General features: G+C 43.8%; 1 pseudogene; it reads right to left on the bottom strand.

Annotated features, from left to right (window-relative positions):
• Nucleotides 1-126: 126 nt before the first annotated feature.
• LOC104577750 (endoplasmic reticulum lectin 1 pseudogene) lies at nt 127-27,770 on the bottom strand (annotated as a pseudogene).

Raw genomic sequence — 27,770 nt, 5'->3', positions numbered from 1 at the left:
TCTCCCCCATGTTATCAGTGGTGCTGCTTTTCACACCGGGCTGTCCCCGGGTCCCGCACCTCCACCATGACTTTACTAGGTTGGGATGATTCTTTTCCGCCAAAATACTGCAGCACTGGCGGAGCCTCATCCGCTTTCCTTTTTCTCATGGTAACATATTTGCCATAGCAGAACTCGTACTTCCACCAACCAACCCTGCCATGGAAGCAGTAGGAACCACTAAGAAACTCCTTTGTAAGTTGGTCATCTGTTTGGAGATATGGGTTGTTCCACAGTCAATAGTTGGTGGTTTCCAACAGCAACTGGTTTATGGATGGAAGATTTCTTTTCTTTTGTTGAATGCATTTCTTTCTCCTTAATTCTTCTAAAAGGCATCTTCATCAATTCTTGCTGTTTCTCCAGCTGTTCCAGGTTATGGTGTTTAAGTGGCAATCCTGGTAGTGGCTGGCAAAAGATGTCATTCACAGGGGAAGCCCTGAACCTATATTTAGGATGTCTGCGTAACAGAGGTGTCAGTATAACCACTTCATATACACAAGTTGTGATTTCAGCTACAGAGAGGATCTCGTGCTTAGCTTCTGGATGGCAGGTGTACATCACTGTGCTTGGTCTGGGTAAGCTTTGTCTGAAGCTACAAGGTTTGTCATTTCCCATTTCTATAGGGTCATTTACTCTTCTGTATTTTTTGTAGGTATCCCTTTTGCACTCTCTTTTGGATTATCCTTTTCTTCTTGATCTGGTTCTGACGGTGGGTTCTTTATCATCATATTTCCAAGATAGTATTCTTGGATGTTTATTTTCTGACCAGTTTCTTTCTCTTCTTAAAAAGGCGTTCCAATAAATCTCCTGGAGTAGGACCGTTGTAGTCCTTCTCCCTCACTGCCACTGGACATGAGCGGAAGGATATCCACAGTGGTCATGACGATGTAGTTACACAGAGCACCACCCGTGGGAAGGCTGAGCTCACTGCCAGGCCAGCTCGCCCTGAAGGGGACACTGTGGCATGCCCGCCGCCCACAGCAGGATCCCACCGAGCAGCGCGGTCACCACCGGCACCGGCCCACGCCGCCGACACCCCGTTCTGGCACCCGAGGGTCGCGCCGAGCCGAGTGAGCCTAGGCGGCCGCGGAGCCACCACCACCGGCCCCCGCTGCCAGCCACGTCTGCCCTATCCTGTAGTATCACCTCGACCTTATCCCATGTTGGTGGGTCGTACACTGAATGAGTATTTAGATGTGGTTCTTGCTCATGCGCCCATATCAAGCTCTGTTTCAAATCAGCCACCTCTCCCACATTCTTCTGCTCCTGTGTCATAGAGTTCACCATGGTTCTCGACTGCTCACCTCCATCCTGCAGGAGGCACTTGTGTGCGCACGGCTTCCTTTCAGCCTTCGTTCAGTCGAGCTACGCCCCGGTGCGACAAGCACGTCTGTCGCCTATCTCTGTCCCTGTTCGGGCGCCATTTGCTGCACCTTGTGAAGGAGCGGACTCAGTCCTTCTGTTCCTTTGTTAGGTATGAACCCGTAGTTCCCAGCCGCTTACCTCTTTCCTTTCAAGAGGCTTTTAGTGCATGCACAAAGGACGCTTCCTTTCAGCATGATCCTTATGCTTCCTTTCAGCGTGAATCCCGGAGTTCATCTGGGCAGTGCAACCGGAGAGACAGCTAGTCTTCGAGCCCCACGTTGGGTGCCATTTGCGGGCGTATGGAGGAGCAGGGTCTCTGTGATGGTGAGCCAAAGACCTTGATTTAGGGTTAAACACAACTTATATGGCTTCCGAGCCCGGAGTAGCCCCCGCCCTGCCCGGCAGCACAAGGAGCCCAGCAACCCAACCAGCCAATCAGGCAGGGGATCATGCGCTGACCACGCGCAAGGCCGCCCAATGAGCTGCCTGGTCATGCGCTGGCCGCGTGGCTGCAGCTCCCGCCTCTCCTGCTCAGCTCCCCCGTCTGCCAAGGAGACACTTCCCGTAGTAGCAAAATGTGGTTAGTAGCTACGTGATTAGTAGCAAAAGATGAGGAAAATGGCCATGTGCTGCTCTAAAAAGGCACTCTTTGGGTCAATATTTGTAGTAATAAAACAAGACTTTGTTCTGCTGTAAGGCTTTTTCTCTGTAGATCTTGTGCCCTTTAGTGACATGAGTTGAGTGGTATGTGTTTTGCATATTTTTACTTTTCTTTTTCCTGTGGCTTTTAAAGACATCACCTCTGTGTGTATGCGTTGTATGTATTACTTTTTGGTGGCTTTCTTTTCCATGTTACACTTGCTACTTTCTCCAAGGGATATATTATTGGGGTTTTTTTTTTTTGCTGAAGCAACAGGTTGCCTTCCGATCAGGTAGTTTGCAATCAGCTGATTCTTACTTTTTGCCTTTTCACTTTCTTTTTACCTTTTTCTGCTCACTCCTACTGAAATTGTAAATCCCTTGGGAGTGTTTCACTGTGTTTTTGGAGGAGAGGAATAGCATTAATGTGTGTCTGTACAGACTCTTTCAACTGGTCCCCATCCCTATCTGCACAACCTTTGAATATATATTTTGATAATATAGGCCAATCGAGAGCTCGGCCCCATGTGTTCCATCCACTTTTGTGTTGTCTCAGTGTTCTCATGTGTAACTTCAGTTATGATTCTTCTTTATAACAATCATGATAGGTTTTATAAAATAGTGGTAATGCCTTAGTCTATTTGCAAGTCTCTTCAAGATAAATTCCTGAGAGCCAATTCAAGTGGCCCCCTTCAAGGCTCTCTTGTACATGGAGTGAAAAGGTAATTGAAATTAATGCTGAGAAGCAGCACCAGATGTGGGATTCTTCAAAAGCTTTGGTTTTTTTTTCCCCTCTATGTCTTCAGCAAGGACAGTAAAGTCTACAGCAGAGCACGCAGCCTCTGCTCTACCTTGCCTCGACACTTACTTCAAGGTTTGAGAGACAAATTCAAAGAATTACTGCCCGTTCTATGCTATTCTTGTAACAGGATCATCTCCACTGGCAACAGGAATGGCAATATTCTCATTTTCCAGAGGCTGCTTTGTAGACATTGGATGAGAACAACTTTATTATAACAGCAGCAGCCCGGGAGGGGGAATTTGAAGTTCGTTTTTTGCTTTAAGGCATCGAGTCCATGTGAGCTAGCTGAATGTAGTGCTTTGCAAACTGAAAAGTCTTAAGTTTGAGGCAGATTCTGATTTTAGTTCACAGTCTCTGATTTTTATTAATGTTGTCAGTATGTCATTTGAAAGGTATAAATGATCTGAAAGATATTTATTCAATAAGTTCTTGAATGTGACCTTATCTAAATTTCTTACGATGCTCAGGAAACGTCCTCCAAATTTGAACGTCTCCTTTAATCCACATTGTTCCTGAGGCTTTTTCTCTCCCTGCCCCAGCCAGTAGATAAAGAACATACGGTGTTTTTTTCACTCCACAACTGAACGTCAGTCAACCGACTGAAACAAAGATAACAAGCATAGGACTCAGATGCCTCTGAGATGCTCCTGTGAGAAGTGCTAGTATCAGGTCCTGGGCAAATATATAGACCTCTTTCTTCTTGCTCCGGGTGAAACAAATACTGGAATAGTCACTGATTTCAGGCAGGACAAGGTTACGTCTTCAACCAGCCAATAAAAAAAATGTTTAACTTGACAAAATCTGTTGAGAAGAAAATTGTTGTACAGCAGCAGCCAGTGTCCAGTTCTTCTCGGAAGATACTGAGGCTTCGATAGGGGTAGGGAGATCTGCTGAGGTGCAGCACCTAATCTGGGAAACAGCGTAAAAGTGGTTAGTTTTTGCACCAGTGCAGAGTCCCTGCATGGGACCCTTCCTGGATGGGGATGTGGGGACACTGTGACAGCCAGGGTAGGGAAGCAGACACGGCCGGGTTGAGTTACTGTCAGAGGAAGGGTTCTGATCTCCATTCACAAAAAATATTAAACCTTTTAAAGGCATTCAGACTTCAGCGATAGGGGGAAATGCACCTCTAAGCCTCTTTTACTGTGTAAAAGCAGACTTCAGGCAAATGAGAATGAAACCCCAGTGAATATTCATGTGCAGGCGAATCGCAGCCTAGACCCTGTGCACTCTGCTAAGTCAGTGCAGGCTAGTCCCAGAAATGCCCATTGCCCATATTTCAGTGCTCTCTCTCTCTCTTTTTTTTTTTTTTTCCAGGAAAAGTGTGTATTTTCCATGCACAGGCCTGCATCTTCATTCAGGAAAACTGCAGGGGTTTTTTTGGTAACCATAATGATTTTATCCCATTTGCCTTCATTTAATTTGGAAATGGAAACCATATCTTTAATGCTAATTAGGCAGCACATTACTTAGTCTTCCTGTCCTCATGTAAATAACAATTAGCAATAATTTAGCAGTTGTACACTCTGGCATCTTCTAAGCCATACCATTGTATACCATTCCAAATTCCTTTGCATTAATTAGGATCATAAATCAATCAGCACTAATTAAGAAGAAAATAAGTATAATAACAAATGAAACAAAGCTAGTGATTTATATCTTTTCAGTCGTTCTTTTTCCCTCTGCAGTTTATCAAATAGTTGTAATACGTAGGAACTTCTAATTGAACCTAATTATGAGGTTTCCCCTGCTACTTTGAGCCTCATGTTCAAAACCCATGAAACTCATTAAATAAGTAACAAAGCTGGAATCTTTAGCACATATTGTAACTTGGTTCACGTTAATTAGCACCGCGTTCTGAAGGTAGTAAGGCTGTTCAGCAGCAAACGTTATCTAAAGGGACATTAGGTAGGGATTTTTACAGATATAAGAGGCTACATGGAGACCTAAACTGGGTATCACTGGGCATTATCAGACAGGGCTAAAATGTTACACATCTGCCCAGCGAAGGTATGCTAAATAGCATTGCTTTTTCAGTACAGCCCATTCTGACCCTGTCAATGTCTGTTGTTATTTGAAGCAAACATCTGGGGAAATGTAGGCACTTAAAAATACAGTCATTACATCTGAAGGTCATCACTGTCTATCGGTGATGGTGTCATGAAATAACATACATTTTGCACTGCTGTTTTGGGTATAATTAGCACCATTTCACTTTCGGAAGTGGGCAGCAGTCTAAATACCAGCATCTTCGCAGATCCCAGGCATATTTAACACACTGAAATTGCTACGTGAGGTTTAATGGCACTGAAAATATATATGTGGGTACATGCTGGCTCCATTCAGCATATATAATAATTTAGAGGTAGGCAGTAGGCATGTATTGAATACAATTCAAGATAGGCAAAAGAAATACACAAACATATAGTTTTGCATCTTCTCACTGCAATTATGCCCCTCTGTAAGCAGTTATTTCAGTTTGATCTTATGAGACAGAGCCTCACACTTATCTTGCAAGAGACTGCTACGTTGCTGTTGTACTGCCACTCAATCTTTGTGGATTGAGACACGCATGACCTGATCTTATTGGAAAAGCTCAGATGCCCTGAAACCAAACTGGATTGGAACTAATCACAGTCTTGTTTGTGCTTACATGCTTTCCCTTTCCAGCTGACATTGTTTTGAAACCATTAATTAATTAATTAAATTAATTGAAATACCCTAAAAGTGGTGCAGTAACTCTAATATCTTGGGTGCATGGTCACTGTTGGATGTTCTTTGGATTCCCAGTCATGTGTATGCAGATTGCTGGAGGTCTCTCATCCCATTGTCAGTTTGAGGTACTCTTCTGGAGACTGTGAGCCTGGCCCAAAAGTTGCCACATTCCAGAATTGTCCTCCAAAGGGGATGTTATCCATGCATTTTTCCTGCCCATGGGGACCATATCAGGACAGCTTGGAGATGGGGCGACCAAGGTTCAGGATAACTAAAGATGAAAGCTGACTCCCATGGTGGCCAAAATGAAAAATAACCTCATATTGTGTCAGGAAGGAAGAGGTGCAAGCGCCTTTCTTTTCTCTACATTTCCAGACAAAGTGCTTTCATCAAATGACTCATCATTTGAACTATTGTTTAAATGCCTACTGTGGAAAAGACCACAGAGATTCATCCCAGGCTGCAGAGGTTCTGGCTGAAAAAGGATGACATGCAAATTATGAAACTCTGAAAATGTCTGTGATCAAAAGTTTCTGAAAACATGGAAAGCCCCTCTTCTTCAAACCTAACAGATATCCACCAAATAGATACTTTCCAAAGACACAATAAGCTGCTTTATGAAGGCAATACAGAAATCCACATCTTTGTCTTTTGCTGTGCATGAGAAGACCATGAGAAAATGAACAAGGAGCAGAGGGAAGCATGGGTGATGTTAAGCATGAAAAAAAGGTTATGTTATTCTCAGGATTATATGGAAACAGTTCAGTAACTGGAGCAACTGGTCCTGCAGGAAACGTTCTAAGACTGGTTGCTAATCAAAAGTACCATTCTTCATGTTAGATTTCTTAGCATCATTCCCTTCCAATTAAAAGTTTAAATAATAATAAAATGTAGTTCCCTGTTTTCAAATGAAAACATGCATGGCTAAAAGGAAGTAAAAGAAGTTTTAAAAAATGAAGTTTAATGAAAAATAAAATACGTATTGTTTCAGTGTTTAACAAGCATATATCCGAGTAGCCCAAAAGTGTACTGAATAAATAAATTATCCGGGTTCTGTATGCTGAAAATAGAGTGGACCCTAGTGAAAATAGAGCGGACCCTAGTAAGGAATAATTGAGCAGGCCTGCTCCTGAATAATCTCCAGTGAAGGCACATCAGAAAGTTGCCACCTTTTCTATCACTCATTAGCACTTCTAATAGCATTCCAATGAGAGAGTCTGAAGACCAAATGACTCTGAAACCAAAGCACTTTCTTACTCCTCCGAGATGACCAAGTCAATGTGGCATTAAAGAGAACAGGAATGAAAAATGAGGGGAATTTGCCCTGCACAGCTCTTGTATTGTGGAAAGCAAAACAATAAAGGAGACATCAGGATATTTTTTTCTAATGGGATTTTTTTCCATATACCTTTCTATCATTTCTAGTTGTGATCTATAAAGAACTGATTATAGCAACCACAAATCGGTTGTGTGGGTACTTTCCTCTCTTTCAGAGGCTTTTTGAGATTTGATTCTACAAAATTCATAAAGTGCTTGGAGATTGTTGTGCGAAAAAAAACACCAAATAATAAAAATGAGGTGAATTGCCATCTTTCTTCTGCAATCTCTCCAGAGAGCAAGTTTATTATGGTTAAAACTGTTGGGGGAAAATGTGGCCCATCTCTAAGGTAATTGTGTTTTTTACCTTGATCTGAGATGGAGCCAGGCTGAATTGCAGACAGTCTCGCCTTTAAAAAGACAGAGAGAGAAAAGCAGAAGGAGAAAGAAGAAAAAAAAAAAAAACAAATGCACACGCACAAAAAAAAAGGGGGGCCCTTTTTTTGTGGAAAGGATCAGTTTCTGATTTCAATTATTTCTGGGTTGTAAACATTTTCAGGGACAAGGAATTCCTTTGCATACACATATTGCTATTTCCAAAAACCAGGGCCAGTCCAGTGGAATTTTGTTTTTGTCTCAACAGAGTCATTTTATTCCTCTGGGAGATTTTATTTAATACTCTGGTATTAATGACAGTAAGAAATTAAGCAGTTGTTTCACTCATTTTTCTCCTTTTCAGTGTGTGTGTCTTTCTTTCCACTACCACCACCCCACCACCTCCGTATCTTTATAATTATGTTTTAAGACCGTAAATGTTTCCAAAGGTAGTGCCAGATTTAAAATACTGGTTGTAATTATGTGTGGATGGCTTTACCCTCTCTGTTTGCAGCTTTTATCTCCAGCTTTTATCTGCCCTGCTTCAATCCTCCTACTATGAGAGAAGGATCCAGGAAAATGAACTAATTTCAGGGAGAAGCAGCTTGACTCCTTTTTATGATAATTGTGATTATTTTAGTCTGAAGTGACTACCCTTTAGCAGGTATAACCAAAAAGGAAGGGAAAAGCAGAAAGTCTAGGAAGATGAAATCTCAATGCAATCAATTCATCAAGTGGGCAGCTCCTGTCTGCCGGAGTCGTCTCCATCTCATGGACATGCTTGCGAGGAGGTTGCTCCTGTTTCACACTACCATGGCACAGATGAGAAGACGAGAATTAGCCCCAACTTCTCTGCCAAGTATGTTTAAAGCAGAAAAGATATACTTTTAGGCAGTTGCAGTATATCCTGAGCCCTGCTGTCCTTTTTGCTGTACTCTGGGAGCAGTGGGTAGACCCTGTGGTTTGGCCTTTGGAGTTTACTGTGGGCATTAGCTGTCCAAAAGTGTCCACTCTAGGTTGGGCTGGAGTGAACCTTAAATCTGTTGCCTATAATAGGTAGGTTTTGGCTATGAAGCGCTCACTCAGGGGTAGATATTTCTACCTCTGAGTAGATGGGCTTTCAAGGATGTTAATGTGCAACCAGAACCTTCCAAGATTTTCTCAGCCATTAATGCAGTCCTTCACAATCAGTAGAGTTTCCCTCTATTTGACTAAGAGGACTGTAAAAGTTCAACGTTTCCCACTTATTTACACTCCAGATTGGCTCTATTCACATATCACGACTCTCAGTTCCTTATTGGAGCACCACTAGTGCTGAACTTTGAGTTTACTGCCTGGTGGAAACATGGTAGCTCCCCAGTAATGTGGATATTTCAGCAGGCATCCTTTTTTCTATTAGACAAGAGCATGGTTGTATCTATCTGTTTAGTGCCATCATAAAGTCACGCTAGTCCTTCAATAAAAGGAGCGCCTGCTTGCTACTAAACAGAGAGAAAAATGCTCACCTTTGAAACCAGATTTGGGATGAACCCGACGTCTACTTAATGGATCAGTAGCTGGCGCTTCCGATGGATCTGATGATCCTTCAATCAGCAGAACTCTCCTAAATATCAGAGGGTTTCCTGGTGAGTGAAAAATCCTGCCTGCAAACTGAGCAGCAAAGCTGTCATCTCAGCTCATCTTCTCACCTTTCCATCCCCTGTAGAGCAGTGAAGTGTTTGCATTTCTTGGGTCCAAGGCTTTGTGAAACACGACAATGTGTTTTGAACTTGGAGCTGTGCAGCCGGAGTCTGGCTCTGGCATTTTAACTTCAGCTGTTTATGTTCCAACTAATTAGCTATAATGTGCTGGACTGGGGATAATAAATTAGATATGTTATGACTCTTTCCCTGCACTGCAGTAAGTGACAATTCTCCATCTGTGGCTTGTAAGTGCAAGGGCCATTTTTTTTTTCTGTGAGATTCACGCCACCTTTCGGGAAAAAAAAACAAATATTTAAGCTAAAGACACTTGATTTTTTAATTTTATTTTTATTTTTGCTTCTCTGGGTTACGATCTGTTTTGATTTCATTTTTGGTCTCAAAAGCTGGTCGTATATTCTAAACACATGTAAGTAAATTCTCAAGCAAGAGCAAAAGTATCTGGGAAAGTCTGTGTGCCGTCCAGGCCAGAGGCTGTAGGCTGCAAAAAAAAAGCTATATGAAAGAAAGAAACAAAACCTCAATCCATATTGTATCATTTAAAACCTTGACACATAAAATAGACTTGGATCCTGCTGAGACCCTTGACTTAGCACGAGTTGCAACCCCCTACAAATGAGCTCATTAAAAGAAGCAGGGATGTTTGCAAAGATAGGGCAAAACAACGTGCAGTTGGGCCAGCGTTTCGCGATTTCCTTAACGCCAGCCCTGATTTAGCAGCTCACAGTTAACATCGCCTTGGGTTTGTCCATGGAAGTGGTGCGTCTGCTGCGCACATGGTGGGTCTCAGCATAGTGTCCCTGCTTGCTTGCAGAGCAGTGGTGCCATGAGCTGCATGGGGTGGGATTTGAGCAATTCCTGGGGTGCTGAGAGCATCCAGGGAGCCAAAGTGGTTTGGAATGCGGAGATGCCTTGAGCTTTTGAGTGCTTACTCGTTGGTCTGGTGGTGGACTTCCAGGTGCTCTTGAGGGAGCCAGCTATCTGCAGCAGCCTCAGGCTTTCTCCTGGGAGCCTTCTACTCCTTTGGGGGTTTCTGCTCAGCAGAAATTGCAGGGCTGAGAAAGGAGGCTTCAGCCTTTTACCATTCCCAGAGAATAATGTTGCCAATTACCTAAGCCTTCATCATTGAGGATATCCCCTACATCCCTGTTGGGAAATGAGAAACCTGATGACTTCCTCAGGATGAGCTGCCGCAGAAAGAAAAGGATCCAAACAGAGGTCAAAGTCTCCCATCCAGCTTTTCATTTCTCCTTTAAAATGAGAAGATACTGTGTTTCTCTCTGCCAGCCTGTCCCTGCCTTCCCTTGTCTGTTCTCACCTCTCCACCTCTCATGTTGTCCCTTTGCAGCGGTAGCGGCCATCCTTTTTTGATGTGTGTAAGGCCCGATATTACAGCCACCAGCTGTGTTGGGGTATTGTCATCCCCATGAAGTTTTATCTGCACCTGCAATAAGACAGGTGGAAAATGTAGCACTCCACAACCCTGAGCATTAAAATTCTAGCTGCTCCTTCAGATGGAGCCACCACCTGCCCTCTCTGTTTGACCTGCCTTTGCAGGGAAGTGAATTTTTTTGCTAACACCACTTCCAGTGAATCCCTAATGTGTAAACTGGAGACTGAGTTGCACCTTACTTATTTTTTTTCCTGTAAACTGTGCAAATCTTTGTCGGCATGCACAAAATAAAAATAGGATGAAGAAAAAGAGTGGTGAGAAAACCATGTGCAAAGGTCAGCAGTGAGGTTCAGAGCTGGGCCTCAGCAAAGACTTGAGGAGTGACTTGGCAATGTTTTCCATGGAGTTTTCCAGGGAAGAGGCCCTCACTTTGTCAGAGGAAGACTGTAAGACCTGTCCTTGCCTACACGTGATTTACGTAGACCGCATTGCTATTAAACTGGTGCCATCCATGCTGCACAGATGTGATGACCCTCAACATGAAGAGGCTTTAGCAGACCCTTCTTGGCCAGGCCAGTTGGCAGTCCCAGTTGCCACACTGCACTATATAAATTACAGACCCTTCATCCCTTAAAACATCTCAGAACACCGTGCATATGTTCTGCCCAGAGCAGAAGACGAACAGCCATGGCTGTATTTGCTAAATGGTTTTGAGGGCAAAACATCCTAAAAGGCAGTCACTGGGAATGGGGCAATGCCATGACCAGCCCCTTTTCTCCTGCTTCCTCTAGCATGTCCTCATTCAGAAAAGCATCTGCTCTCATCACAGTCAGCACCACAGCGCTGCAGGACACATTTTTTTAACCGTTATAATTAAAGCTATTATTCTTATACCCAGCCAATATTTAGATAATCTAGGTCACCACATACATACAGCCTGCAAGAGTGCACATCTCTGTGGATAGCTCTCACCGCAGCTAAGTCTCATACCATGCAGTGTCAGAGAGCATAGAAGAGGCTGTGCAACGTTTTGGTGGTGATATTTGCAGGGAACTGTCATGTTTGGTCCTACTTAAAGGTCTCATTCATCCACCCCTGTGAGGAATGAAAAACCCAGGAAAGAAGGATCAGGGAGTTGATGCCTCACAAACATTTCTACCGAGCATTTCAGTCTCAGTTCTGCCCTGACACGGACTTTTCATAACACATAATTTATATATGTTCATTTGTATCTGTATAATTATATAAGTAGTCATCAGTCAGGCTTTCCAAAAGCAACTAGTGTCTTGCTCACCCCGCTGAGGGTCCTTTTTTTGTTGCAGATGCTTCGCATCTTGTGGAAAACTGCTCTTGGGAATTAGGTACCCGCAGTACTATCCCTCCCACATCAGAAGACAACCCTTAAGCCCTCCCCTTTGGTAACCATAAGGAAATTAATCTAACATCAAGCGAGGTTGATACAAGGAAAACTTATCCTCCTTTATAATAGCATTCCCCAGGGAAATTCCCAGGGAAGCCCAGTCTTTTAAGGTTGAAAGGATGGACCTATCCTAGAATGGCTGGAAGGATGGGCTAGCTGAGCTAATATGGCTCTTTCCATTTCTAATATATCTGACCTAAACTTGGACTGTCGAGACCACCAACGCAAGCAGGCATGCTTTCAAGGAACACGCTGGAAAATGAGGAACAGCGTTTTTAGTAGGCAGGCAAGTCATAACCACAGGATCCCTGGACATTCAGTTGTGCCTTTTTTGTCTTCTTCCCTCTCCAACTTCTGTGCTAAGACACTTTGCTCTTTTTGCGCCTTAGCAAGGGCTTGGTCCTTCTGTTTCTGAACTGATGTCATCTTGTTTGGGAACTTGGTAAATGGAGTTAAAAAAGAAAAGACAACGGAAAGATCACTGAAGAAAAAGTGCTAGAAGATCAATATATGCCTTGTTATAGTGCAGGTTTCAAGTAAATGACTAACATTTCAAGCAAGAAAAATAAACTTTGAGTTGGAAACATGGATAATAAAATTTGGGCAATACTTGGTTTTCTTCCCACTTGTCATGGTCTGTGGAGTCCAAGTAAATAAAGTATTGCTTAATTTTCATGGTGATTGTTCAGGATACCCAGGCTTCTATGCCTAAGAATGTTTTAATTATTGCATTTCATTTTCTGCGTTTCATTTTCTGTAACCCCAATTCTTTGGGAAAAAAAAAAAGAAAAAAGGGATCTTTGCAGCAGTGGTTTGGGTCATTCTTCCCCTCTCAAACTTGAGCTTTGAGAATAAACAAACTCTATCATTCGTAGCAGTTCAGGGATGAGTTGGGATGCTTCCAGGAAAAAATGTCTGTTGGATTACACCAGCAACAAATTACACTGACCTTGCCCTGTCAAAAGCTGCATCTTGAGCAGCTATCCAGTGCCAGAGAAGATTTGGCGAAAGGTCCTCTCAACACAAGCTCCTCCATGCTCACTCTGCGATTGCAGTCCAGTTTATCCTTAGCAGTGTGTAATGATGGTTGTAGCCTCCTTTTTCTACCTCATTTCCGATAGAGCAAAAGAGCAAGGGGATGTGAAAATCACCACAACATGGGAAATGAACTGAGAGCTCCAGTAATTGCTCTTCTCGGTAATGAACACAGACCAGGTCAGGCTTGGAGCATGTTTTTATTGTAAGGAGCGAAATCTGGGCTGGAGGATGAAGACAGTAACTGGAAAGTTTCTGAGGGAAAGAAAGAGGGTCTTCACCTAGGAGAGATTTGACTACATTTTAACTCACAGGGGTGGTATCTGTCATCCTGAAGACATCTAGCCTATATATCACCCAAAATCTATGATGTCAGCCCTTTTTTTTTGAGCTGCTGAGCTCATATACAGAGATCCATACATACCTCTGTGTAAGACTACACAACTTAAACAGCACAACCTCCATCTAGCTAGGGATCACATCCCTTATGTTGACAATGTTTTCTCTCTCAAGCTAATTCAGTAAGAGACATTTATTGCATTTACTTATGAATGCACATCTCGCACCGCCAACATCTACACCAGTATGTTGCCAGCACTGCAGTCTCTTCCTAGACCCCTAAAGGGTAAAGCTCCTACCTCTCTCCCTTCATAAACTGGACTGCAGCAAGGGAGCAGGACTTCATGCCAGGGAGAGGCTAACCAGAGCCTGCATGGTGCTTAGAGAAGAGGGACGATCCCATGGGCTCAGTTGTGCCGCTGCCCTTCTTGCAGCAGCAAGGCTATAGGGCCTGTAGGAGCCCTATATAGATAGGCCCTTGGGATTTATCGTTGCAGGGAGAGTGGATTTGTTCCTCAACTTCCCAGGAAAGCATTTCCCTGAACATTTCACTTTTCTTATTGGATTATCCCTTGAAAATAAACCAGAAGGGGAGTCACCTCTTCTCACCTGGGGGTGTTGGTCCCGAAAGCTCCACTGTCATGCCTCAGGCACTAAAGATGTGGAGATTGTTTCAGATTTGTTTAAAATTTATAAATACAAAGTAGTGTTGAATGTTGTATTCAACAATTTATTTCATGCATTCCTAGGGTGGAGTGAGGTAATATGTTTCAAGTATTTTTTCTCATCACCATCACAAACAACACTTTTGTTTTTTTTAAAAAAAAATCCCATGTGCACTGATCACTTGACTCCAGAAGCATCAGCTTTTAAGAAAAACACAGTGAATAATTAAATTACAGGGTGCTAAATTTGCACAATATTCATTTCTGTTGCTTCCACATTTCCAGAGTCTAAGTGCATGCTGATCAGCATAGGATGCTCAGTCTACCACTGGGACTTCCCTTGCAATCTTTGTCCAGACGTTATTAATGCAGTAGCATTTGCCCAAACAATCAAATTCTCTCAAGTCAGTTTTTTTGTAGCCACCTAGCTGCAGCTCTTCTGATTTGGTTGGTGCATTTCCAGGTCTTGCAAGGTTGGTGGATGCCTCTTGCAAGAGGAAAGAGGGGTTGTCTTTTTCTACCACAAACATGTGCTGTGTCTATTGGGAGATATTTAGTAGTTAGGAAGTTCAGGTCCCAATTCTCATTTTTTATTTAATTTTTCACATGCTTAGCAAAGTGAAGCTCTATAATTACCTGGAAAAGATGCCACTAGAGAGGAGGGTTGTGCCTGGAATTGAGCATTGGAGATTCAGTAGATCCTGCGTCTTCCTCGGAGCCAGCACCAAGTCATTTCTCCAGGTTGCCGTAATGACACACTAGGAAAAAACACACTATTTTGCACCAAAGGCAAGGTCTCCTTCAGTCATAGAGATTAAGGACTGAATCCTTTGGGATGAGAGAGGCTAATGATATATGAGCAGGTCAGTATTTACAGTCAATGGAGAACAGTCAGTGGAGACTCCATCCTGAGATACATTTCTCCAAACCCAGAGTGACAAGCTCCTACCATGGACATCTACCATTCAGGCACTTGCAGTCAGTTGATATCAATCTTAAATGCATGAATGTACTCTATGAATTTGGGCTAAAATCGAGTTTGGGTAATTATTGCAAATTTGTGTAGCTGAAGATCACTTTCCCCCTTCCAAAGTGTTGGTGTCGCGGTGTTGTGCATGCTGCACAGTTGTTGCATCCTGTCCCCAGGATTACTTGATGTACATGTGGTTGAGGATTTATCACTGTATGAAGGGCTTTGGGATCACTGCAGCAGCCTGGGCAATGGAAATACAAGTTGATGTCGTGTAGTAAAGAGCTGAGATACAATTTTTGAGGGCATTTCCATATTTCTTTTCCAACATTGTTTTATCCCTCTCTGTCTTCCCCCTATGTCATAAAAGGATTTGTTTGTGGCATATGTAAGCTGCTCGTAGAGAACATAGAGGACTTAAACAGCTTTCCTAGATGGCCTTTGATTCACTGAAATTCGCCCTGAGAAATGCCGTGGTAGTCGATGATCTCCTCCGTTCCTCCTCCTGGTGCAGTATTTTCACTATATCATATTTCTCAGTATTCTCCCTGGCAGCTGTGTGAAGAGGGCAGCAATAAAAGCCCATTTGTATGACTATGAGTTCATTGTCTCTACTCCAAAACAGTGAAAAAGCAACATTCAACGGCCTTGCTTTGCAAGCTTATTTTGATAATTCTTCAAGTGAGCAGCAGAAATAGTGAGCAGCCTCGGGGCAGGGAGAATTAGCAGACAGGATGCCTGGCCTGAAACTGGAAGCCTCCGAAAAACAAAAGTGGGTTTGAAGCTGGAGGCCCTGGGACTCAATAGATGATTGTTTGCACGTGGGGGGCCATACAGAGCCACCACCATCGAGGATTGGTTGGCATTGCTGTGACCAGTGGCGTCTCTCAGGGGTCTGGAGTGCGCTCATTCCTATTTGCAGGCAGCACAAGCAGATCCGGAGATTTGGGTTTTTTTGGGGGGGAGGTTTCCTTAAAGAAAAATCTATGTGATGAGGCAGGAGTGATTTAGCAGAGAGCATTTAGTGAACTGTGCTCTTATTTTTAAGCTGCCTGCACCCAAGTCCTGCTTAGCCTTAACAAATACATTCCTTCGGCCAAAGCTTTGATGTCATGAGTGGAGATTTAGCTTCGCAGCTCTCTCTCTCAGTTTAGTGGAAACCTTTCAGCTAAATATACATGCATCAAGTTGACAATGTATATGTTTATTTTAAATTATTCATTTAGGGCCCAATCCAAAGCACTCTGAAGTCCATAGAAATCCCATTAGGGCTTCGGTAGACATTGGACCACGCTGTCATGAAAAAAAAATGCCTTTATTAAACACATTCCAGAAGTCAGATGGACCAATATTTAGACAAGGTTTCCTTACCAACCGTAAATTCTTCCCTGTCAACACAAGCAGAGACTTGTTTCGTGTGTTTTTTTCTTTCTTTTTTTTGTAATGTTATTTTTGCAAAACAAAGCTGACCAGGTGGACGTTCTGATGTTGAAAACCATGTAATGCTCACCAGGCTGCTAGGTATTGGGCTGTACGGAGATACATTGTAGATCTCTACACCTCTCAGCTGTAGAGATACACAGGTATAGCCAACTCTGTTGGGAGCAGAGGGAGATTTGCCTCCTTCATAAGCACCTACACTAGGTGCTTATCACCAGAAGGGCATGTAACTCCCCTTATCCTCCTCTACACTATATTTTATCTAGGGTGCTTGAGGACCAGGGCATTAAAATAGTTTTTAATAGCTCTTTCTTGCATTACATAGCATGGAGGTCTTCATGCTTGGCTGAAGGCTGAAGGTCTACAGAGTTGTTCCCCCTCTCTGGATCAAATCCCTCATTTATTCCCGCTCCATGTATTGCCGCCGCATGGAAGCATTCCCTTCGTGCAGTGGGGGTGGTCCCTGACGACTCATTGAATGGACCTTCAATTACTCTATGCATCTTCAGATCCACTAATTAGAAAAGGAGAGATTATTTGGGGAATTAAGCACTCTGTCTTTATCTCTAATGCCCACTCAGATGCTGCGGGTGTAATACGGAGAGTCTGCCATTAGATACCACACATGCCTCCCCACTAAAACTACAGAGAAGTCATGATACAAAATCGATAGGACTGCTTAGTTTCTCTTGCTAGGAAATAAGGATCATATTTCTCCCCCCCCCCCCCCCGCCCCGCCAGGGGTCAGGGACGTGTAATTTCTTAATATATCAAAATGCTTTGCACTGCTTGAGCAAAAGGCACTACGAGACATATGCGCAAATCTATTATTAAACTCCAAGGGTATCTGTTGAAGGAGCATCAGCTGCCCCAAACCCAGCCCCGAGCCGGGAAGTTTGGAATGCCAACACAAGCCCGGTGTCTGTCTAAAGGACTTTGGGAAGTCTCCGAAAAGGGCAGTTGGATTTGCTGGCATGCAAATAAATCACACGTAGAAGGGACCAAGGAAAGCTACAGCTGCACATGAGTAATAAATAAGGAAATTATTGTCTCCCCATCCTATCAAAAAAAAAAAAAAACGGGCAAACAGCCTCAGCATGCTTTCGTTTAGTTAGCATTGTGTCTTCTTTACAACCAGCAATTTCTTGTTTTCACCTATGTAGCACTTATTGTTCCCGCCAGCCCCACAGAGCTGAGATAAGGAGTGTTCTGCCCCTGCTACAGATGGGATAAACTGAGGCAGGAATGTGTAGACCATCACTTGCCAAAGGGACTGTACAATATGACTCAACAAAGCTCTCCAGGAAGATGTGGCCGAGTGGTCCACAGTGGGGGCAGCCCCTCGTCTTCCTCCTGTCCTGAGGAAGATCTAGGGTACCTTGGAGGGTTTTCAAGCACCGCCCGCATCTGCAATACCTCCCTCTCCTCCTTTCCCAATATTTTCTGAGATCTCCACTCTCTCCCCTCCCTAAATTATGGGTTGATCATATGGAGCCAATTGCCATTTGCCAAACCAGGCAGGAGGAAACACACTATTTCCCATAGAAAGTTTCCTATCAAGAGCAACAGCCTTGGGCTCCGCCAGCACTTTAATCCGCCCAGATTGAACCCCAACGGATGCTGGGTGCCTCTCTGAAAAGGAGGGTGCTAAGGACCTTGTCGGGAGGCATTCAGCACTTGGCAAGATCAGTCTGCAAGTCATGCTCCTCTTTTCTTAATAAAAAATTGCTTTTTTGGGGGGGCAATAAAAAAAGGAAAAAAAAATATCCCTCCCCAAATATGTTATCTTTGAAAAACCAATCTGCCTTTGCAAGACAGGCTATAATTGAATCCCAGCTGAACGCAGCTGCAGTTGGGGTGAGGTGCCAGTGTCATGAGCAGCATCTGGAAAACCACAGAGAGACACAGAGACGAGTTGCATAAGCAGAGAAGCTCTTTAAAATATATGTGCGTTGGGAGGAGGTGGCGGTGGCGGCATATAAATAAAATAGAGAAAACTAAACAGAGTAGCCGGGACCGCCAAAAGCAGCATGGAGGAAGATGGTGACGGAGTCCTTCTCGCTCCTAAGCCCCCTGGCTTGCCAAGCATCCCGCAGGCTCCCCATGCCAATGACCCCTCTGCATCTTTGCTCGCTGCCGCCTCCAAGCATTAGCCTGAGAGTGTTTACTTTTCCCCGGCTCTCCAAGGGATATGATTCACATGTTTTCAGATTTATTTGAGCAAAATGCAATAAATATGCTGCTTCAATTTTAACTGCTGGAATGCAGCCAGGGTTTTTAATGAATCTGGCTTGTGCTATTGAAGTGGTCCAGGATCTCAAAGGCTCTGGGCACTGTTAGATTATACGCACAGGCATACACACACACATATCTCCCCCCACCTCCTGTTCCCTTGGGGCTCTCTGAGTCACATGCAACTGCAGGTTTTTTGGTTTCGGCTCTGGTTAAAATTAGCAAAAAGCCTTTATTATTCAAGAAGAGGAAGGATTTCTATCGCAGCTGCCGCAAACTGCCATATTTTTCTGGGATTTGCTGCATCGACCTATTGTAGGTTGCCTTTATCTGTTATTCTTTGTTTACCTAAAAAATAGTAGCAAGACTGAGTCCTGTCAACACTGAATTTTAATTAACAGTTTGCAAAGATCGCTGCATTGATCTGTAGCTGGGCCATCATTTTTTTTTTTATTTCCCTATGCAAGGGGCATCTCTAAGGTTTCAATCTTTTATAGCAATATTCTGTAGCAAGGTGCAGTCAGTTCTCTGCTGATCAAGGCACTAGTTTTGCAAGCTTGAATAAAAGTTATATTCTAAGTAGTTTTAAACACCATGTTTTAGTTACCAGAGCAGATAGTAAAAGGGTTTTTTTCACACCAAAACCTGAACAAATGTCATCACTGTTATTGTGATTACATGAAGTCAAGTACCAGATTCATTCAATTCACAAGCTGCGTGCATTTAAAAGGAAAGCAAAACCAGAAAAATGAGTTATAAAATAGTGACCAAGACTCACATCAACATAGTAGGATGGTTTTGACCACATCCCAGTAGACCCACACCTCCCTGACCCATGGGACCAGGGCTGCTGTAGTCGCAATACACAGGCACTGCTGGATCTTCACCATTTTCTAATGGGTCCCAATCCAATGGAGGCGCATTGCCAGGGCCACATGGAGAAATCAGAGGATGTCAAGTCTCCTGCGCCTCCATCTGTGCGGTAATCGGTGGAGCATTAAAATTTGCGAGGAAAAATTCGTTTTAGAAATATGATAGAGAGAACAAACAAAAGGCAGAAAATTAAAATTTATGTAAACAGAGTGGTTCCCAGAGCAACTATAAATGAGCCACATTGCATATATAGATGAAGGCATAAAAGTTAATACCATGTGCAGCAATACCATACACTACGTATGTACTCTGGGGACTCTGTTACATTTGCTGTGGGACCCATCATTTTGAATGCTTTGACTTTTACGCTTTTTAAAGTCTCAAACGTAACATTGCACTAATGCCAAATGGGAATAGGGCATTTGCTGTTTATTTGTTTGCTTGCTTAAAAGAGAGAAGGGCCATTTGAACAGAATGAACCACAAGTTGTCTTTTCCTCTTGTTGCATAGTGCAGACACGAGTTCTCTGCAGATTTTGGGGAAGTTTTGTGGGTATTCTGACAGATTGCTCTGCACTGATTTTATACCCGCAAAGTGAGATGGAGAGCAGCTCCCTTGTTGAGATAGCACAATGTGTGCTCAAGCGATGAACCTAAGTAAATGTGGGATTGCAGATGGGATGGGAAGCTTGTATTCATATCACTTTTCTGTTTTTTTGTTTTGTTTTGTTTTCAAGCAGTTATCCTGGGTTTAGTGCTGCACTCCCTCCTGCAGTTGTTGACATCAGTAACATGAGTTTAAAATGTCACCGGATCAGCCGGCAGCTGGCATTCACCTTGCATTTGTATTCATGACTATACATGGGAGGGCAGCCCGGGGTCAGGCCCACAGAGATCCACAGAGATTACTTTGCCAATGTAGGATGTTTATGCTCTGATGGGGTGTTTTATAATCAACTCTTAAAACCTTGCTGCAGACTATTTGCTCTGCCTTTGTGGCTGAGCGGATGGGAACATGGGAGCTGCTGCGGTTTTGAAGCTTTTTTGTTCCTTCGCTCCCCCCAAAAATATTGTGTCTCCCCTCCTTTTTTTTTTTTTTCTCAAAAGATTCAAAAATTCCCAAATTTTAAGCATTTGCCAAGAGAGCAGGTTTATATGCTTACCAGGTATGGTCCCTGAGGTTGTCTGTGCACTCAGTTGCTGCTGCACACAGCCCTGTCAGAGCCAGACCTTTCCCAAGCACCATGGCATGGCTGTGCCTGGGAGCAAGTCCCTCCTTGCCTGAGCCCCTTGCCAAAGCGTCAGCCTTGCTGTGTGACCACAGCTTCCATGTGTCTGTTGCAAGACCCAGGAAGGTTGCACCCTCCCCATCCCATGGGCATCCATGTCTGCGGATAGGTCCATCGAGATGTGTGCAGACCTTCTTTGCTGTCCCAGCAGCAAAGCTTCTTTTCAGTGTGTTTGGTGCTGTTGGAGATGCCAACATTGTGCTGCCTTCAGCGCACCTGCTCCTCCTGGATTTTCCTGATGTCTATGTATGGAGCTAATCCGTGCTTAGGTTTCACATACTCTGGCCTCATATCTACAGGGAAAATGTAAGCCGCAGGATAGTGACAGATACTGCACGTGAGCAAGGAGCAGTGAAACCAGCGCTTGCACCCCTTGGTCACCAGCACCATCTACTGACACCTTCATCAGCCAGGGCATCTCTCAGTCTTTTTGAGATGGCAATACACACTGACATCAGTGAGATGGATGTGTAGGCCTGAGCTAGCCAACAAAGGTGCTGCCAGGGGCAATTAATCTTAACCTGAACAGAGGCATCTAACCCAGCTGGGATAAGTTGCCCTCTGGAGATGTCTGTTTACCTCTGTTGACTATCAAAAATCCTGAAATGACTTAGCTTGAACTTTAGTGTCTGACTTTTTTAAACATTTTGAAGGGAGGGGTTCTGTTTCCCATTCCGCTTTCTGGTTCTTGCTTCTATTTTTTGTTTTTTTCCTTTGCTCTGTTTTGTGACATGAGCTGTTTCTCACTGATTATGTCTACTGCGACTTGTGCAGTGGAGACCTCAGACTTGACTGAAGCCAAATGCTTCACCTAATTAATAGTAATAAAAAAGGGGGAGTGCAAAAATTTTTGATTTTTTTTTCTCCTAATTCCTGTTCAGCTGAAGCAGCTTGTTTCTCTTGAAACGCAATTGAAATGCCATTGTTTTTTTCATTAGCATGATGACATGATACAAGGCAGGCAAGTAGATTTGGGGCTGGGACTGATAAATTTTTATGATATTTTTGTAAAACTGTGCTAAACACTTCAGAAGTCACATGCCAAGTGGTTCCAGATCATTTAAAAAAACAGAAGACTTGTATTTTTTCCTTCCTTTTTTTTTTTTTAACTCCTGGAATGAGAAACAGCCACATAACTATACAGAAATAGCATAACATTCCCTGAAAATGCCCAGCAGTGGCTAAACATATTTTTTCCTCACTGAAACAGTGGATCATCAATGGATGATATCTTACTGATAGGTCTTTGGCACTTGAGTTTCTTTTTCTTTTTTTTCCATCCTTAAAGAATGACATCTCCAGATGAAATGGCTTTTGTGTTTTGAGGAAGGAGAGACATTCCTGTGGAGAAGCCCAGTTTAAGGCCTAACCATAACTTAGACTGTCTTTAGAAGGTTTTTTTTTTTTGAGAGGTTGAGCTGGATTTAAGTGATGCATGTGCATGAACTGTCTTGACAGTTTTGCTTCCAGTGCCTTTCCCCATCACTAAATGAACAGTGAAGAATGGATAAACAAGAAGAGAGAGGAAATGTTAAGCTTAGTTGTCTAATCATTCTGATACATTTTGCCCTCTTTGCTTTGAGTTAGCTTCAGACACAAAGTGAACTATGCATTTGGGGTGGCTTGTACTTGTGTCTACTGGGATAGGTTATATTTATTTCATTGATACTTTCTGTACATACTAGTAATTACAAAGCTGTGCCCCATAAGTTCCTGTGGTTCTCTCCCACCTGCGATTTTGAATTGCAAGGTTGTTGGCTTTTTTTTTCTCACACTTTGCTTCCTAGAAGAAAGAAAAATCATACTTTCTTCTTTATAGTGTCAAACAAAAGACTTTTATCATGGGCTATTTATATATGCATATATATAAAATTTTCTTCTTGTGTAAGGAATCCATTGGAAAGGAGTACAGGAAATTTCTGCAAATTTAGGTTTATAGCATGTATACTTTGATGTCTTGCATTGCAGCCATTTAGTTTTCCTTTCAGGAAAGCGTCATTATGTCATGTTTGTGGTGTTTGTTCGTTGATGACAAGAGGATTCCAACAATGATGAGGTCTTTGGGACAAGCTCAGATCAAGGCTTAGGGCTCAATTCAGTTGCTTGCACAGAGTTTTCCTCTGTCATTTGAGATACCTTGGGTGCCCTGTCTAGCCTCCAGTTGCTCTTCCAGAAGGGGAGAGGTCTTGCCTAAAGCCCTTTATCATGTCTGCCGCCTCACACGGGTGGTTCAAATGCCTTAGGGCATTTCAAATACAAGGAGATGCCTGTATAGAGCCACTGGATCAAGCCACCATATTCCTCCCTCTAACTCTGGACACCCAGCTAAGGCATCCATGATAAAACATCTAATTTCTAGAGCTAATCGAGGGTAAGATTCTGAAGCTGCCAACATGACTGACCTGTAGAAACTGAATTATCCCTGGAAATCTCCTGAGTGCCCTCTTGGAGTGGATCAATTTCAACTTGAGAAGCTGTAGTTTGGTTACAGAGATGCTGGATGCATGGGATCTTCACACTCAGATTTAGGTGTCCACAGCACAGGTAGTACTTGAGTTAGGTTTCTCAATTTTTGTTATAGGCAGTGAAAGTTTATCTAATACAGCTGAAGAAGTCTAGAGATAAATCATCTTAGACTAAAGCAGACCTATGCGGGAGGCCAGACACGACTCCTGAAGGCTTCAATATGAGTCTAACAGAAATCGCTTTATTCGCGTTACAGCACTCTATTTATCTACTACATTTCTGTTAAGTCATCTAGCCACACGTACGCTTACATTGCAATTGGTTGCATACTACTGTCCACACGTCTTCTACTGTACTAGGTTGACTGTAGATATCGGGGCACGCGTTTACATGATTGGCCCACACACAGTCCTCTATCCTGCGCTGATAACCTGTTTACAGGTTCTCCCTCTCCTACTTCTGTGTTCTTGCAGCTGGAGACTTTCCCATGATCTTTTTGCCTTGGTCTTAGTCCGGCTCATCGTACCCGTCTTCTATCGGGAAGCCTCCGTTACTTAGATATGCTCCCACAATTCCCCCTTTTTGTTCTTGAACCAGCCAAACCTTCTTTACAGCATTCTCAATCATATTGGATATACATTTCAATAAACAAGGCACCACTAGTAGAATGCAACATAGAATCAACAACACCATCCCAACACTTCTAAATGATGAGCGAAACCATCCCGAAATTCTCCATCCACTTAATGAATTGTCCAACCATGACAGACCCTCATCCTCTGTGACTTTATGCAAAATCTTTGCGTGATCCCAAATGTCTTGGACATCCATGAGTATTTTTCCGGACTGATCAATATTAGATATGCATTCGTGGTGGCTCTTCCAGTGTTAGTCTCCTACTCCCACAGGATAGCTACTTGCAGAATTTATATCCCCGCTATGGGTCAATTTAAGCTTTATGATCGTCCAATGGCCTGTTTTGTTTTGAAAGGTGCCTAGATTCAGGCCTGATAAGTTATAATATATATAAGGCACTGTGTTACTAACCAATTGAAGTATAAAGGGCTTTCCTTCCATTGCGACATTCTCCCGTGTACACTGATATGACGTATTGAGTAGGCTATACGGATTCAAGTCTGTCCAGTTGCTTAGAGGAATGCCTAACACCAGTGCATCAAATTGATCTGCTGTCCCACAAAGCCAACAACTCTTAATTTGGGTATAATTAACAATCTGCCTAAGAAGCATAACATATCCATTAGCGTTAAAAGCAGCATCAGCTCCTATAATAGCATTAAAAGCAACATTACCTCATAAAAGCCACAATATACAGCTAATAATAAGGGTAACGCTTCTTCCTCCCATGTTGTTGATCTGCAGGCTCACAATTTCCACAGCTAGGGTACCGGTTGCTTGCCTGCTACATCTGATGTATGCGAGTCTGCTTCCAGCCAAGGTCTCACCCATTTCGCTGGCACCCATCTGGTTCCAGTATCTGTAACGACACAAGCATACCCTTTTCCCCAGGTTATCAAGTCCAAAGGTCCCGTCCATTTTCCCGTGTTCCAGTCTCTCAGCATCACCTTACACGGGTCTGATTTTACTTCTGTCAGGGCTCCCTTTAGCCCAGCCCCGTGTTTGACCATCGGAGGGACTAGGCTATCCTGGGGCAATCTCAAAAAACTTAAAACATATATTGCTTTTGCCAATCTCTCTGCAGGCATAATTCCCAATTCTCCCCCTTTTTGTTTTTGAAGCTGGCGTTTCAGCGTTTGGTTCATACGTTCCACTATGGCCTGCCCAGTAGGGGAGTGTGGAATGCCCGTAACATGCTCTATGCCCCAAAGATGGAAAAACTCTTGTGTCCCTTGTGCGACATAGCCAGACCCATTATCAGTTTTTACCCTTTGTGGGACCCCCAATGCTGCCATAGCCACTCACATGTGGCGTTGAACATATTTGCTGGATTCACCCGTCTGTGCCGTGGCCCAGACAGCCATAGAAAAGCAGTCAACTGACACATGGACATATTTTAGTCTGCCGAACTCTGGTATATGGGTAATGTCCATTTGCCACAGTTCCAATGGACCGGTACCTCTGGGATTCACCCCAGTCGGGCGGCCACTCGTGAATTGCTGATAATCAGGGCAAGTTTGTATAATCCCTCGTGCCGCAGCGTCTGTCAGGTTAAACTGTCGTCGTAGCACCTTAGCAGACTGATGGAAAAATTGATGGGAACGCTGAGCCTGTTGAAACTTATCCAGCATGGGGCCCGTCCATGCTGGCGCTACCAGCCGATCTGCCCATTGGTTTCCCTTGGGCAGATCACCTGACAAATTTGTGTGACTCTGAATATGTGTAATAAAATATGACGCCTCTCGTATGTCGAGTGTGAGCCAGAGTGTTTTAAAGAGGGCAAACAGAGCTGCATCGCTAACTTATTTCAGAATTGCACGTTCCACGCATTGAACAATACCTACTACATACAGGGAGTCACAGACCACATTCAGGGCCTGATCCGGCCAGCACTGAAAAGCCATGACGACAGCACGTAATTCTAGTTGAGTGGAACCACTAAAGTCCGATAGCACCACCTCCTTCCAGATGTCTCCCACTTTCCAGGTTAATGCTGACTTCTGTGATCTCCCTCCGGCGTCCGTAAACACAGTCACTCCCTTAACCGGCGTTGGGGATCGCCGAGGAGGGCGCTCTTCGAACTGTCCAAGTTTGACCGTGACCATAAAACGATGGGGTGGCAGGTGGATTCTAACCTGCCCTGGATAGTCCAAGAGGGCAACTTGAAGTGGCACAGAGTTCTGTAAAGCCCACTGTAGGTATTCTGCAGCCAATGGCACAATGATAAAACTGGGTCAGAATCCTGCTATTTCCACTGCCCGAGATCGGCCTTTCATTATCAGCTGTGCAAAAGCTTCTAAACGAGTTGTCACTGTACGCTTGGGTTGAATAGGCAAAAAAAAAATCCACTCGAGTATATGAAGGGAATCTCTATCCTCAAACCATTGCATCAATAGCAGCAGCGGGTAGTGGTTGTGGTTTAGCAAGAGCAAACCCGCCGGTTCATCAGGGTCCCAGCGGCTGGCATATGCAGTTGATACCCTTTCGGATACCCTTTGTAGTGCTAGTTTTGCTTTGGGGGAAAGCTCTCGTGGGGCATCAACTCCGCCTCCCTCCCGAAGGAGTTGTATGAGGGGTTCTATATCCACGTTGGAAATACCGCAGACCGAGCGTACCCAATTAATATTGCCCAGGAGCTTCTGTACATCATTTAGGGTAGTGACTTCTGTTCGCAGAAAGAGCTTTTGTGGCCTAACAACTGTTCTGGTAATCTCCCAGCCCAGGTACCGCTGCCAAGCTGGCTGCCGTTGTGCTTTCTCTGGCGCTATCTGCAGACCTCCTGCTCCTAGGATCTTTTCCATCTCTGTCAGCAGACTTTCTGCCTCCAGATGCTTTCCGGCTACTAAGATATCATCCATATAATGGTAGATCAGCAGTTCAGGGTGTATCTAATGGATGGGAGTTAATGCCCACGAGACATAGAGCTGGCACAGGGTGGGCGAATTTTTCATACCCTGGGGAAGCACTACCCAATGATATCACTGCATAGGGGCTTGTTTGTTAACGGAGGGTACAGAGAACATGAATTTTTCATGATCCTCAGGATGCAATGGTATGGTAAAGAAACAATCTTTTAAATCAATTATTAAGATGTCCCAGTCTTTTGGGATCATCACAGGCAATGGTAAGCCTGGTTGCAATGCTCCCATATCTTTCATAACTGCATTTACTTTCTGCAAATCATGCAGCAATCGCCACTTCCCAGATTTTTTCGGGATAGTAAAGACAGGCGTATTCCAGGGACTAGTTGAAGGCTGTATATGGCCCCTTTCTAATTGCTCTTGTACTAATGCTTGTAAGTGAGCGACCTTTTCTGTAGACAGCGGCCACTGGTCGACCCAGACAGGTGTACTAGCTGTCCAGGATAATTTTATCACCGGTCGCTCTCTCCCAGTGACCGCCGCTAGAAAACCTGTTGATCAGTAACCAATCGCGCACCGAGTTGGCTTAGCGCGTCTCGTCCTAGCAGTGATACTGGTGCATTGGTGACATATGGTTTAATACTGCAACATCTGCCATCTGCCATACAGCATTGAACTAGCTCCTTACTAACACGCATTGTTTGCACTCCACCTACCCCCATAACAGGAATCAATGGAGTTTCTAATGGCCAGGTGTGAGGCCAGGCAGCCACACTGACAATCATTACGTCCGCCCCAGTGTCCACTAACATTGAAATTGATGTCTGATGCCCACATGGGTGTTTTGATGTTACCCGTTCCATTGGTTGTCGTTTTGAGATGTCCATTGCCAGGTGTATTTCAGGGGTCGGTTGAGCCAAAACCCTGTTTCCCTCTGACTTTTGATGTAGATTTGGGAACGCATGCAAAAAACGGCACTAGCTGTGCGATCTTCTCCCCAGCCGGAACATGAATGGGCGGACTGGGGGTCCAGACCATCACATGAATGGTACCCGTAAAGTCCACATCGATCACGCCAGGCAATACAAAAAGGCCTTTGCGCGTAACCGATGAGCGACCTAACAGTAGTGCACTTAATCCTTTTCCCAGCGGGCCGCAAGTAGTGGATGGGAGGCATTGTACACTGGAGTCGGTGAGCAT

Source organism: Tinamus guttatus, unplaced genomic scaffold (genome assembly GCF_059628265.1).
Source record: "Tinamus guttatus ecotype Peru unplaced genomic scaffold, ASM5962826v1 Tinamus_guttatus_pri_ptg000847l, whole genome shotgun sequence".
In the NCBI taxonomy this organism is placed as follows: domain Eukaryota; kingdom Metazoa; phylum Chordata; class Aves; order Tinamiformes; family Tinamidae; genus Tinamus; species Tinamus guttatus.
This window is presented reverse-complemented; position numbering and strand designations above follow the sequence as displayed.